At 45.6% G+C, this 14,047-nt stretch overlaps 1 long non-coding RNA gene across 1 annotated transcript in view; it reads right to left on the bottom strand.

Annotated features, from left to right (window-relative positions):
• The window catches only part of LOC123576577, a 37,342-nt gene extending 25,038 nt beyond the window's left edge, over positions 1-12,304 (bottom strand). The window contains exons 1-2 of the long non-coding RNA XR_006701494.1: positions 12,015-12,304; positions 9,650-9,788 (exon numbers count right to left, since the gene is read on the bottom strand). This is a non-coding gene — a long non-coding RNA (uncharacterized LOC123576577). The remainder of the gene's footprint in view (positions 1-9,649; positions 9,789-12,014) is intronic.
• Between the last annotated feature and the right edge of the window lie 1,743 nt (positions 12,305-14,047).

The following is a 14,047-nucleotide window of genomic DNA, read 5'->3' as shown; positions in this document are numbered from 1 at the left end:
TGAAAAATCTTCCTGGGTCCAAGGGGCTACTGGAATAAGAAAATATCCCTGGACCACCCAGAGAACTGTGGACCTAGGAAATGGAAAGGTCACCCATTCCTTCCTAGTCATCCCTGACAGCCCGTGCCCATTATTAGGAAGAGACTTACTCACTAAAATGGGGGCCCAGATTCATTTTACGTCAGGGGGCCCCCAAGTGACTGGCCCTCACAACCAACCCATTACCATACTTACTCTGAGATTAGAAGATGAATATCAACTCCATCAGGGGCCACCCTCGCAAAGTCAAAACATAGAGCCCTGGCTCCAGCGGTTTCCAGAAGCATGGGCTGAAACCGGGGGTATGGGGTTGGCTAAACATCGCCCAGCTCTATTCATAGAGCTGAAGCCAGGGGCAGATCCAGTTCGGGTCCGACAATACCCGATGTCAATGGAGGCCAAAAATGGCATCACACCACATATCCGTCGCCTCCTAGACTTAGGCATCTTGCGTCCCTGCCATTCAGCCTGGAACACCCCCCTACTGCCCGTACGAAAACCTAACAGTGCAGACTACCGTCCGGTACAGGACCTGAGAGAAGTTAACCGCCGAGTCATGGACATACACCCAACAGTACCCACCCCTATACCCTCCTAAGTGCCCTCAGCCCAGAAAAACAATGGTATACGGTCCTTGATTTAAAAGATGCTTTTTTCAGCCTGCCTCTGGCCCCCAAAAGCCAAGAGCTCTTCGCCTTCGAGTGGTCCGACCCTGAGAGAGGCATAAATGGGCAACTCACCTGGACCCGGCTCCCCCAAGGATTTAAAAACTCACCCACCTTGTTCGATGAGGCACTCCACGAGGATCTGGGTGAGTACCGGAATCAAAACCCCGAAGTGACTCTCTTACAGTACGTTGATGATCTTTTAATCGCCGCTGAGACTGCCGAAGCTTGCTTGCAAGGCACCAAAAATCTCCTCCGGACACTTGGTGCCCTGGGGTACCGGGCTTCAGCAAAGAAAGCCCAAATTTGCAGATCCGAGGTAACCTACTTGGGCTATCTGTTAAGGGAAGGCCAACGATGGCTCACTGATGCACGGAAGGAAACCGTTCTCCGCATCCCCCGACCCACAACCCAAAGGCAGGTAAGAGAGTTTCTGGGATCAGCCGGGTTCTGCCGCCTGTGGATACCTCGGTTCGCCGAGATGGCTAAACCTCTTTACTTGGTCACCCGAGAACAGGCGCCCTTTGAGTGGACAGAGGAAACTGAGCGGGCTTTCCAGCAAATTAAACTCGCCCTGTTGTCGGCACCAGCCTTAGGGCTCCCCGATATCTCCAAACCCTTTCATCTCTTCGTAGATGAAAATAAAGGGGTAGCCAAAGCAGTGCTGACGCAACTCCTTGGCCCATGGCCCAGGCCCGTTGCCTATCTTTCGAAAAGACTGGACCCAGTAGCGGCTGGCTGGCCCCCTTGCCTCCGTATGATCGCTGCTACAGCTCTAATGGTAAAGGATGCTGATAAGTTAACTATGGGACAAGAGTTACATATCACAACCCCTCATGCCATCGAGGGAGTCCTCAAACAACCTCCTGACCGATGGATTAGTAACGCCCGACTGGTTCACTACCAGGGACTATTATTAAATCCCCTCAGAATCATTTATGCTCCCACCCGAACACTAAACCCTGCCTCCCTGTTACCAGACCCGGACTTAGATACCCCTCTCCATGACTGCACTGAGATATTGGCACAGGTTCATGGAACTCGGGAAGATTTACAGGATCATCCGCTGCCGGACGCCGAAGTTACCTGGTTCACTGACGGCAGCAGCTTTATACATCAGGGTCAAAGGTACGCGGGGGCAGCAGTCACAACTGAAACTGAGACTGTTTGGGCAGAGCCTTTGCCAGCTGGCACCTCTGCCCAACGAGCTGAACTTGTGGCCTTAACCAAGGCACTGACTTTGGGAAAAGATAAGAGACTAAATGTGTACACCGATAGCAGATATGCTTTTGCTACGGCCCACATACATGGAGCTATATACAGAGAGAGGGGACTGTTAACTGCAGAGGGGAAAACCATCAAAAACAAAGAAGAAATAGTGGCTCTTTTAAAGGCACTCTGGCTGCCTAAACGATTAGCCATCATACATTGCCCAGGCCACCAAAAACCGATCACACCGGTGGCCAGAGGAAATAATCTGGCTGACCAGGTGGCCCGAGAGGTGGCCTTACAGGTGGACTGTGTTTTAATGACCACCCTACCAGACCCCGGTCCAGCTAGTTTACCAGAAAGTCCCACCTACACTAAAAAAGACCTAGACTGGATCCAAAAATTGCCTATGACTCAGTGCCTTAACGGATGGTGGAGAGCAGCGGACTGTAGCATAATCCTCCCAGAGGAAATGGGAAATAAAGTCTTATCCAAGATGCACCGAGCCACTCATATGGGCACGAGAAAAATGCAAGACTTAATAAGACATGCTAGGATCACCATCAAAGACTCTAGGACAAAAATCGAACAGATAGTTACTAGCTGTAAAGCTTGCCAACTAACTAACGCCACCAACCACGGGAAAAACCCTGGCTCCAGAACTCGCGGAACCAGGCCGGGAGCCTATTGGGAAGTAGACTTCACCGAGGTAAAGCCTGGAAAATATGGATACAAATATCTGCTAGTGTTTATAGATACCTTTTCAGGATGGACAGAGGCCTTCCCCACCAAGCATGAGACTGCGCAGGTAGTAGCAAAGAAAATATTGGAAGACATCATGCCCAGGTACGGATTCCCTACCCTAATAGGATCAGACAACGGACCAGCATTCATTTCAAAGGTAATACAAGGGATAGCGCAGTTTATTGGGGCCGATTGGAAACTACATTGTGCATATAGACCCCAAAGTTCAGGACAGGTAGAAAGAATGAATAGAACCCTAAAAGAGACCCTAACCAAATTGACCATGGAGACTGGCGCTAACTGGGTAGTCTTACTCCCCTACGCTCTGTTCAGGGTGCGGAATTCCCCTTACAAACTTGGATTAACCCCCTTTGAAATCATGTATGGAGTGCCCCCCCCCTATAATTCCCAACCTACAGTCTAATGTGTTAACTGAAATTGATGATCATGAACTTCTTATTTCCCTGAGGGAACTCCAGCACACCCACCAGGAAGTTTGGCCCAGATTGAGAGCCATTTATGAGAACGGGCCCCCTCCCGAGCCGCATCACTACCGACCCGGAGATTGGGTATACGTGCGGAGACACCAGCAAGAGACCCTCCAACCACGGTGGAAGGGACCCTACATTGTGATCCTAACCACACCCACTGCTCTCAAAGTCGACGGAATTGCTACCTGGATCCATTACACCCACGCCCGACCAGCTGATACCTTTGCGGTTCAAAAAGACTTCGTGCCGGAAGCCAACACCGCCTGGACGGTTGACCAGAGTAAGACCCATCCTTTAAAATTGACTCTGCGTCGAAAACCTGACCCCGAAAACCAGCTAAGACCAAAGGCCTGGGTGTCCCATACCAGGACTGTTGCAGCAGCTCCGGACCTACAATGATCGGAGGAACCCTCATTAGCGTACTCCTGCTCACCTCCTACGGACTGATAAGCATTGCAAGTAACCCCCATACACCCTATACTTTAACCTGGGAAATTACTAACCTAGAAACCCATGAAATATATAATGTCACCACTAAGACAGATGTCCCCCTGAATACCTGGTGGCCAGATTTATATTTTAATCTAGAAAAAGTCAGTCCGTTAGAAGATATGGAAGGGGGTGAGTGGAGGAAGAAACAGCGAAGGGTGTCAATCAGTAGAAATGGATTTTATGCATGTCCGGGATTTAGGGAACCAGGAAAGATGAAACGCACCTGTGGGGGGATAGAATCTCTCTATTGCGCCGCATGGAGTTGTGTCACAACTAATGATGGGGAATGGAAGTGGAAAGTAACCTCCCAATTCATTGAAATGTCCTATGTCCAACCATGTACTCGCACCAGGTATAATGAAAATTGTAATCTCATCCGTGTGCAGTTCACAGAAGAGGGAAAAAAGGACCCTCGATGGGTTCACGGGCTGACTTGGGGACTCTATTTATATCAGTATCCTCTCTATGGAACCCTCATTCAGATAAAATTAAAGGCACAGCCCAAAGTCCCACCAGTACTAGTGGGACCAAGCCCCATGGGAAAGGGCCCTAACAAGCCATCTCCAAAACCCACTACTAGGCCCCATACCATCACAGGCAAGTAGCCCCCCAAAAAAGGCCCTGAAAATTCAAATCCCATTCAAAGATGACCCCTTATGGGTAATAATGAATACCACTTATAAGGCCTTAAACCATACTAAACCCAATGAAACAGAAGCTTGTTGGCTGTGTTATTCCACAAAACCTCCATTTTACGAGTCGGTAGCAATAATAGGAAATTATAGCACTGCAAACAACTCAGACGCTTGCAGTTGGGGACAGAAAAGACCCGGCCTCACACTACCAGTGCTTACGGGAAACGGGACATGTATAGGAGCAGTACCAACAAAATATAGCCACTTATGCATAAGTAACAGAAATATATTCAATACTTCAGGGAACTGGATTATTCCACCAAATAACGCATGGTGGCTTTGTTCTCATGCGGGATTAACCCCTTGCCTCTATAAAGATATGTTCAATCAGTCAGAATTCTGTGTAATGGTAATTGTGTTCCCAAAAATCATATACCACACAGCTGAATATGTAGACCAGATGTGGATAGCACCTAAAAAAGTGACTAAACGAGAACTCATTACTGCAGGGACTCTAACTTTAGCCACCATATTTGGACTCGGGGCCATCGGAACTGGGACAGGGATTTCGGCCTTAACTATACAAAACAAAGGATTTAGTATCCTTAGAGAAGCGGTTGACAAAGATATAGAAAAAATAGAAACTGCTATCACTTCGCTTGAAAAATCCCTAACCTCCCTCTCGGAAGTAGTTTTACAAAACAGGAGAGGATTAGACCTGCTGTTCCTACAGCAAGGTGGTCTCTGTGCAGCACTAGGAGAAGAATGTTGTTTCTATGCTGACCACACAGGAATAGTAAGAGATTCTATGGCCAAGGTCCGAGAAGGGCTAAATAAATGAAAAAAGGAAAGAGAACAGGAGGCTGGATGGTTTGAATCCTGGTTCAGGGCGTCCCCATGGTTAACTACCCTGCTCTCCGCCTTACTCGGGCCTTTGGCCATCCTACTTCTCGCTCTCACATTCGGACCCTGCATCATAAACAAAATTATTAATTTTGTCCAAGACAGGTTCAATGCTATACAATTAATGGTCTTACGAACTCAGTACCAACCACTCGAGACATTACAAATAGAAAACTGAAGATCCAAGATTGGCTCTTTAGGCACAAGAAAAAGGGGGGAATGAAAGGAGCAATCCAAATGACAGCCCTGTCTTAGTTTAAAGCTAGGTTCTCTTTTCTGCTTATTATGGATCTTTGATAAGGAATACAATTGCTGAGAAGTCTGTTTTGCTTGCTGTTTGCTATGAGCATTGTGAGACCTTTCCTGAATGTAACCCGCTGTGTAGTAGAATGGGTTGTAAACCTTCCTAAATGTAGTCTGATATGTAATGAAATGAGTAATTGTACTTAAACCAACTGGCGTCTCTCGCTTCTGTAATCTTGCTTGCTTAACACATTCCTCCCCTTCCCCCTTCTCTCTCCCGCCACAATCAACGGACAGAGCCTTCCCGCCGAAGGACAGACAAAGGACGCCCAGTCCAGTCAGAAAACAACAAATGGCCTTACTTTAAAATCAACCAATCAGGACCCTCATAATTTGAAACCTCACCCATGCTGTTTGTCCCTGTCTATAAAAACGCTGTACCAACCCTAATCGAGGCCTCTTAGCGTCACCAGCAACGAGTGCGCAGAGGTCCAGGTTCGAACCTGCAATAAACGCCCTTGCCGCTTGGCTTTGACTCACGACTCTGGTGGTCTTTTGTGGGAGGTTTAGGAACTTCGGGCATTACACCCAAAGGACCAGCCCTGGCCCTGCCCCTGGGCCCTTAGTCTCACCTGGAGCAGAGGGCGTGTCAGTCTGGGAGGAGCACATAGGTTAAGGTTCGAGGGCCTACCTTCACCTTGTACTTCAGGGGGCTGAACTTCAGTTTAGAGCTAGAACAAAGCCACTGCCAGATCAGGGCTAAGGAGCTTGGGCCTATCTTGGGATAGTGCCAGGACCCAGAAACCATTGCCATGAGCACCAGCTGGCTCTGGTCCCAGGAACATGTGCAGCTGCCGTGGAGGCCAGACTGGGCCTGCAGACTGTCACCGGTGCCAACCGCTCCATTAGGCCTTCAGGGCTGTGCTCTCCGGCAGGCTCACGCCCAAGGTCCCATGTATTTTGGCATCAGCCTGCTTTCAGGTATATCCGGAGGTGACTGAATAAACTTTCAGAAAAGCCATGTGACCTGCTGGCTCTGCTCTGGACCCTGTTGTTCTAAAAATCCGCAGAGGTCAAAGTGTATAGTTGCAAATCTCTGAAGTGTGTTGGCCCAAAGAAAATGAAAGAATCAACTATTTCCCTTAACTCCATGTGGGCTAATCTGGGTGCCTGTCATTAGTACAAGAGCAACCCTCGAGCCACGGCTGTGGAAAGAGGAATCCTACCTCATGTGCCCTAACGGTGGGGGCAAATCAATGATCAGCCATCTACACAGCTGTTTCTAGACGTGCTTCCTGGTATCCTGAGCACGCCGCTTTAGTAACAAAGTTAACAGCAATACAATCAAACTGAGAAAAGGCCAAAGGAGAGGGGCGTTATTTTAAAAACTATTCTACTGTTCCATTTATCGGTGGCCATTCTCCAAAGCCAAGTTTCCTGACCCGCTGGGAACTTGTTCCAAAAGATCAAGCTTCTTTTCCTAATTTTGTTCCCTTCCAAACTCATTTGGCCCTCTCCAGCTTGGGTACAAATTCCAGCATTTTAACAGGCTGTACCTAGTCCATCTTTAGATTCTCTTTCATCAGGGAAAACCCTATATAATTTCTTGGTAAACTTTGGCCTTAAGGCATGCTCCCTAATGAGAATTAAGGTCAGGATCCTACAGAGAGGCCAGCAGGATCAGTCCCATGGAGAGCAGCCCAGTGGGGCTTAAGCTATAAAGACAAATAAGACAAGATCTCTATGCTAGGGAAACTCATAATCTAGGGGAGGCCATGGATATGTTGCTTAACAAGGTGATAAGTGTGAGCTAGCAGTGTGAACCAAGTGCTATGGGAACGGAAAGGCAGTAATGATTAATTATGCTGGGTGTGGGGATTAAAGCTCTGGGACTGTTTCCCAGAGAGAGTAACAGTTGAGCTGAAACGTAAAGGATCAACGGGCTTTGATCATGAGGAAATTGAGTGGGCAGAGTGCTCCATGAGACGCATTCCAGGAAGAAGTATGGTGCACGAGTCTTCCAGACACTGAGGGGTGATGATATACAAAATGTTTGGAGCCCAGAAGATCATCTGCTAGAGCTGAAGTTTATGGTACAATGTCAGGGCAACACAAGAAAGACTCAAGAGTTAGCTTCATTCAGATGATGACTATATTGGAAAACAAACTCTATGGACTTTCTCCTGAAGGCAGTGGTGAAGCATGTGAAGGCAGTTTTAAGCAACTGGCTAGGAAAAGAGTTTAGGTTAGTGTGGGTGCCAAGCTAAATTTTCTAGAAATGACTCTGGGAGGTCACTTTAGGCAGCCTGGACAGGCCAGCTGGATCAGGGCCCTCCCCCTTCTCCTAGTGGGATGGGCTCCTCCAAACTCAACTCAGCTTCCTATATAGGACTGTTGGCTTCCTCCCTCAGGCCTCAAATCTCCAAAGCTGCAAAACTGGCTCTTCTGGACATCCTGAGAACACTTAACACTATTAAACACCCTGCCCCAGTATCTGTTTGTACCCCCATGGACGAGTTGTTCTCTCACTTCCCCTTTATGGAAAGCAACAAGGATATAGGGTCCTTTGCCTGGAATATACACCTTCCGTATTCCAGTATGCCTTTCCTTAGATGGATGAGAGGTTAAGATCACAGACTTGTGCCATTCCTGCCAACACTTTCTTAGTAAGTTTCGCAGTAAAGTCTGTTTCTAAATCCATGCCATAGAGTGTTGTAGAATGCTTTCTGACCACGTTGACTTCTGAAGGTACCCATATTGTACCATAATGGGATGTCCTAGGAATGGAGTAAGACATTTCCCACTGTCAGTTAAGACTCTATGTTGTAACAAAAATCCAACTAAAACTGGCTTTAAAATTGAAGGCAATTTTTGGTTCTTGTAACTTTTGGGTGGACATAGGTCATCCAGTGTTTCAGTGATGTCATCAGTGGCCCATTTCTCTCTGTCTCTCCGTACTGCCTTCTCTAGTGTCAGCCTCATTCTATGGCTGACTTCCTAACAGTTGTAGGAAGGCTGCCAGTCAAAATTAAATCTTGAATGTTCATATCCATTGGCAAAGAGGGCTTCCAGACCAGCATTCGAAGCCAGTGTCCTGAAATCCATCTAAACTGGATAAGCTCATATCATGTATCTGTGCTCACATCAATTCATGTATTCATTTAACAAATATCTGTTGTCTACTACTTGTTAGCCACTGTTGTAGATTCTGGGCCATTGAAATAACATTGAATGACAGATGGGGTCAAGCCAGTTGGTACCCACCACTAGAACTGGGAGTATGTTCAATTTCCTCCAAAGCATAGAGATTGTATAGGGGTAGAAATAAATACTTGGATAATTTGCTGTGCTATTAGGAGGTCGGGGGGAGAGAATGGATATTAATTAGGTGACCAAAGTAAAAGTGTGGTCAATGGATTGGCATTATTGACAACAGTTAGGAGCTTGTTATAAAGGCACAATCTCAGGTACTACCTGAGTTCTGCTGGGTCAGAATTTACATTTTAAGAAGATCCCTGGTGGGGAGGGGGACACCTGGGTGGTTCATTCAGTTCAGCATCTGACTTTGCCTTGGGTCATGATCTCACAGTTCACGAGTTCAAGCCCTACATTGGACTCACTGCTGTCAGTGCAGAGTCTGCTTTGGATCCTCTGTCCCCCAATCTGTGCCCCTGTCCCGCTTGCGCACACGCTCTCCCTCTCTCTCTCAAAAATAAACGTTAAAAAAAAAAGATCCCCAGGTGATCTATTTGAACATAAAATGCTGAGAAGCACTCATTTACAGGATAGATTAAAATGTTATGATTGGGGCTGTAAGGGAAAGAAGTTGGAGAACAAAGCAAAAGGTCTCTGTAGCAGACACAGGACATGATGACTACCAGCCCACGACAGTTCTCCCAATGGGAACTGTGCAGTCAGCCCCTCTGTCAGAGAGGATGATTCACCCAAAGGGAGATATACCTGCCAAGGTGGGCCAATTAATGGCTCATTCTTCTAGGTATTTGAAACACGAATAGGGAGAAATGGGTATAGAAGACTGTTGGGGCAGTCTCAAGTTGATAGAACCCTATTGGGTCCAGAAGTACCTTATCTGAGGACCCCCAAAGTGCTCTGAGACTTGGTTATTTGGCAACTACTCTGATTCATCCATCCTTAAAATATCCCCCTTTTAGCTTAAATTAGCCAAAAGGGGCTTTTATTGCTTGTCATTGAAACGGTCTTAACTTACATTGTTTCGACTTTCTCAGTATAGTCATCATCACAGATGATGAGAGTGTTTGGTCGGCCCGGGAAGACCAAAGTTAATCCATTTCACCAACACAGTGTCTGAGATGCAAACGTTGCTTTTCTCCTCAGCCTCGGTTGACCTGCAATACAAGTCATGCACGCTGAATTTCATACGTTATTGACATAAGCATAAAAAGCCATCTTTGCAGTATTTTTTTAAAATTATACGTATTCTGAAATGCTCATGGGTTTCATAATAAATGTTCCATTTTGGGTTTACTTTCTGTATATAAATTAATGTATCCTTCTAGAAAGATCAATCCATGTGTCCTCTTTAATCTGACCATCTATTGTTAACTTTTTCCCAAATGCAGCTGCCTTTTGTAAATATATCTACCAAATGATTGTTGTTATACCAATTTTTCTTCTTTTACATGCAAAATGTTTTCAATCAAATGTTGGCTAATAGCTAGGCTGTTTGGAAATTAACCATCCTAATAGATGGGAACAACAATATAAGCATTTAAAGCTTAATTATTCCTCCAGGCTCACTATGAGAAAATCAAGGCCTTTTTTTATTAGTCTGATTCTGTATTCCTTGGAGTATTTCATCTTATTCTACAATATTCTCATTTTCTTCTTCTATTTCAAAAAAAGAAAACAACCCCAATACAACAAAACAACGAGGAGGTCACATCTTACAAGGAACAAACATGACATCACATAGGGAAGTGAGTCACTGTGCATCAGACTGGGAACTGAGTCAGGACTAAACTGACTCACATCTTTCTGGGCCAAGAACCAATTCTAGTTATATCATGTTGGAAAATGACTCATTTACTACCTTTATTAGGTCCCCTCAACATTGAATCAACTGCAAATTGGAACAGGTCTTATGAAACTCAGGTGGCTCTGCTTGAGCCATTACTCTCTGGTACACAGACAATTTGTGTGTATGAAACTCACCGGTTGTCTGGCCACAAGCGCTCAGAAGACTAGTTTGATCAACAGTGTATTGCAGTGATCTGCGCTGACCCCATCTAATTTTTTTTTTAACACTTATTCATTTTTTTTTTTTTAATTTTTTTTTCAACGTTTTTTTTATTTATTTTTGGGACAGAGAGAGACAGAGCATGAACGGGGGAGGGGCAGAGAGAGAGGGAGACACAGAATCGGAAACAGGCTCCAGGCTCTGAGCCATCAGCCCAGAGCCTGATGCGGGGCTCGAACTCACAGACCGCGAGATCGTGACCTGGCTGAAGTCGGACGCTTAACCGACTGCGCCACCCAGGCGCCCCTAACACTTATTCATTTTTGAGAGACGCAGAGGATGGGTGGGGAAGGGGCAGAGAGATAGGGAGACACAGAATCCGAAGCAGGCTCCAGGCTCTGAGCCGTCAGCACAGAGCCTGACACGGGGCTCGAACTCACAAGCTGTGAGATCATGACCTGAGCCGAAGTCAGACGCTTAACTGACTGAGCCACCCAGGTCCCCAAGCTGACCACATCTAATTTTAGTATATGTGCTGCCGAAGCCAGCACCCGAGCAAACCACATCTAAATAGAAGAGTATGCATAATCTTTGTAGTCTCTCTGTAAGCACATCTGTAGATAATCTATTTATTGGTTGACTGAAAATCTGTTCTCTTTCACGTGTCTTTAAAAAATTGTTTGTCATGGCAAATAATCTGAAAAGGCAAATAACTAGTCAGCACTTTTGTCAGTAGAAGGTGAAAGTTCAGCAATAGTTAATAGCGGTCTTTTCTGCCTTTTAGATATCTCTGCCACTAAACTGAGCAAAACAGAAGGTTGCAGTGGTAAAGTACTCCCGTTAAAATTGGAAAGGAAGACAAGGAAAATTAGAGCTTCAAAATCATAGGATAATTCCCAAAGCATCTTCAATAAATACATTATTAGGAACTATAAATATTATTAACCTCGAGAAGTCTAAAATGGATATTGTTTCTAGCAGAATTCCCTAACTGGCTAATCCAGCCATAAACATATACAAATTTCACATATATATCCAGAAGTTTTGCCAATACTGCTGCCACTCTCTCATCCAACAGTTGGCGAGGACAGAACGTCAGCTGCCCCCTGTAGAGAGGACATTCAGAGTGCTCTCCAATAATCTCCAGCTCTCCAAGCTCCCCACTATTATCTCTCATCACAGCCAGGATCATTTCTCATTATTTACTTGATCCCTGGTAGGCATTTGAAAGTTTATTATTTTAATATTTATTTATATTTCAGAGAGAGAGAGACAGAGACAGAGCACAGGTGGGGGAGGGGCAGAGAGGGAGGGAGACACAGAATCAGAAGCAGGCTCCAGGCTCTGAGCTGTCAGCAGTGGGGCTCGAACTTACCAACTGTGAGATCATGACCTGAGCTGAAGTTGGACGCTTAACAGACTGAGCCACCCAGGTGCCCCGCCTGGTAGGTATTTGAGTTTGCAATCCCTGGTAAGTAGATTCTAAAATCTTCTTCACTATTAAATAATAAAAAGAAATAGAAACATTTAAAAGAATATAAATATTCTAAAAGCTTATTCATATTGCAGCTTGGCCAATCTTATATTCAATTTTTCAATTAGATCTTTAATAAACATGTTCCCAGGATTTTGTTTGTGCAAGACGGTATGCTCGATGTTAGACATAAAAATGTAGGCTACTGTCCCTTGCCCTCAAATTGCTTATGATGTAATTGGACAGGTCACAAAGGCATGGTCTTTATTTAAAATTCTATCTTCAGGGACACCTGGGTGACTAAATATTCCAACTCTTAATTTCTGCTCACAGTCGTGAAATGGAGCCCTGCCACGAGCTCCATGATGATGGTGGGGGGGCCTGCCTGGAATTCTTTCTTCGGTTGCCCCTCCCCCCATCCCCCCACCCCGGCTCGCTCATGTGCTCTCTCTCTCAAAATAAATAAATAAAATAAAATTCTATCTTCAAAAGCATTAAAACAAGGCTCGGAGACTTTATATAACTTAACCAAAACCACAGATACTAAAGCTTATCTTTCTCCATTTAGGGACCTTTACCTTTCAATTAAGAACACTGAAGTACTTAATATTTGAGTAGCACTTTGCGATGGGATATGAAATCTTGTAGGGCTCATCCCTTCTCCTCAAGAAATCTATATTCTATCAGGATTGTGAAGACATTAACCAAATAATTCAAATATCTGGCAACATGTGATGACACACAGGACAAAGAACCCACCATAGTGCTCAGAGATGGCTTTCTGTGTGGGTGTGTGGAGAAGGCCCCATCCCACCTCTGAGGCTTGAGCAATTTCTCTGCAGGCATCATCCTCAACTCAATGATTCTAACCCCAACCCAAGTCTGTAAGCCTTGAAGAAGGGTTGAGGTTTTCCCCAGAAAACCTCCATGATTCTAACTAGTAACCACAGGGAGTGTTTCAGCAAGGAAGTAGCAGTGAGGGTGGGAGGAAGGAGAAAGAGAAACAGAAAATCCCGAAGAGAAGCTCAATCAGGTCATCCAAGGACCACTGGCAGACTCTGGAGAACCTTCAGATCTGTAGTCCCCGCCCACCTGGATTCATAAACTCCCTGAAGATTTTGCCAGTATTAGGGGTCAAGAGGGCTCAGTTAGGGTTAGATGGTTACCTCCGTGCGGGTGTTCTGAGCATATTCACTACATGATCCATTCTCCTCTTCCTTCCCCTTTCGTCCCTCCTCTACCACCCCACTCTGATCTGTATTGCCAGCAAAGGGGAGGTGATCTCCATAGTTTGCTTCTCCTGAGCTCCTAGGGTCACTGGCTGCCCACTGCGATTGGCCAACAAGAGACACTGGCATGAGTTGTGGAGGGGGTGGAAAGTGGAGAGAAACTTGAGGCCATAGCTTCCTCCACCTTGGACGGCGTCTCAGATGACTGAACGGTCTCCTCTCTGGCTTTAGCTCCCATTGGATGGGGCTGTCATGATTCCAGCCAAAGTAGGTAACCTTGGCTCCCACGGCCTTACCTGTGTGTGACTCTGCCTTCTTCTCTCTCAGTTGATAAACCCGTTTTCCCCAGCTTCATCATCACCTGTGTAAACAGTTCCTGTGCTGAATTTCTTCTCTTGTATATGCTTAAAGTGGGTTCTGATTTCCTTGCTAGGTCCTGATATTTTATCTATTACAATATATATGAAATATATATAAAAAACCATACTTGATATATTAAAATGGTGACTTGCCTAGTAGGGCAGTTTCAATATTCAAGAGTAGAGCACAACTACTAAGTCTTTCCTATCCCTCCTCCCCATCCACCACCCCCACCCCGCCATGTAGAAATTGCATAAATGACTACTCAAAGAGAAGATCTATCTCACTGAGCTTCAGGAAAAACTGGGCCACTAGCTGAGTAGGAGCAATTGTAATATGAATCCA

The sequence above is a fragment of the Leopardus geoffroyi genome, chromosome D2 (assembly GCF_018350155.1).
Source record: "Leopardus geoffroyi isolate Oge1 chromosome D2, O.geoffroyi_Oge1_pat1.0, whole genome shotgun sequence".
Taxonomy (NCBI): domain Eukaryota; kingdom Metazoa; phylum Chordata; class Mammalia; order Carnivora; family Felidae; genus Leopardus; species Leopardus geoffroyi.
This window is presented reverse-complemented; position numbering and strand designations above follow the sequence as displayed.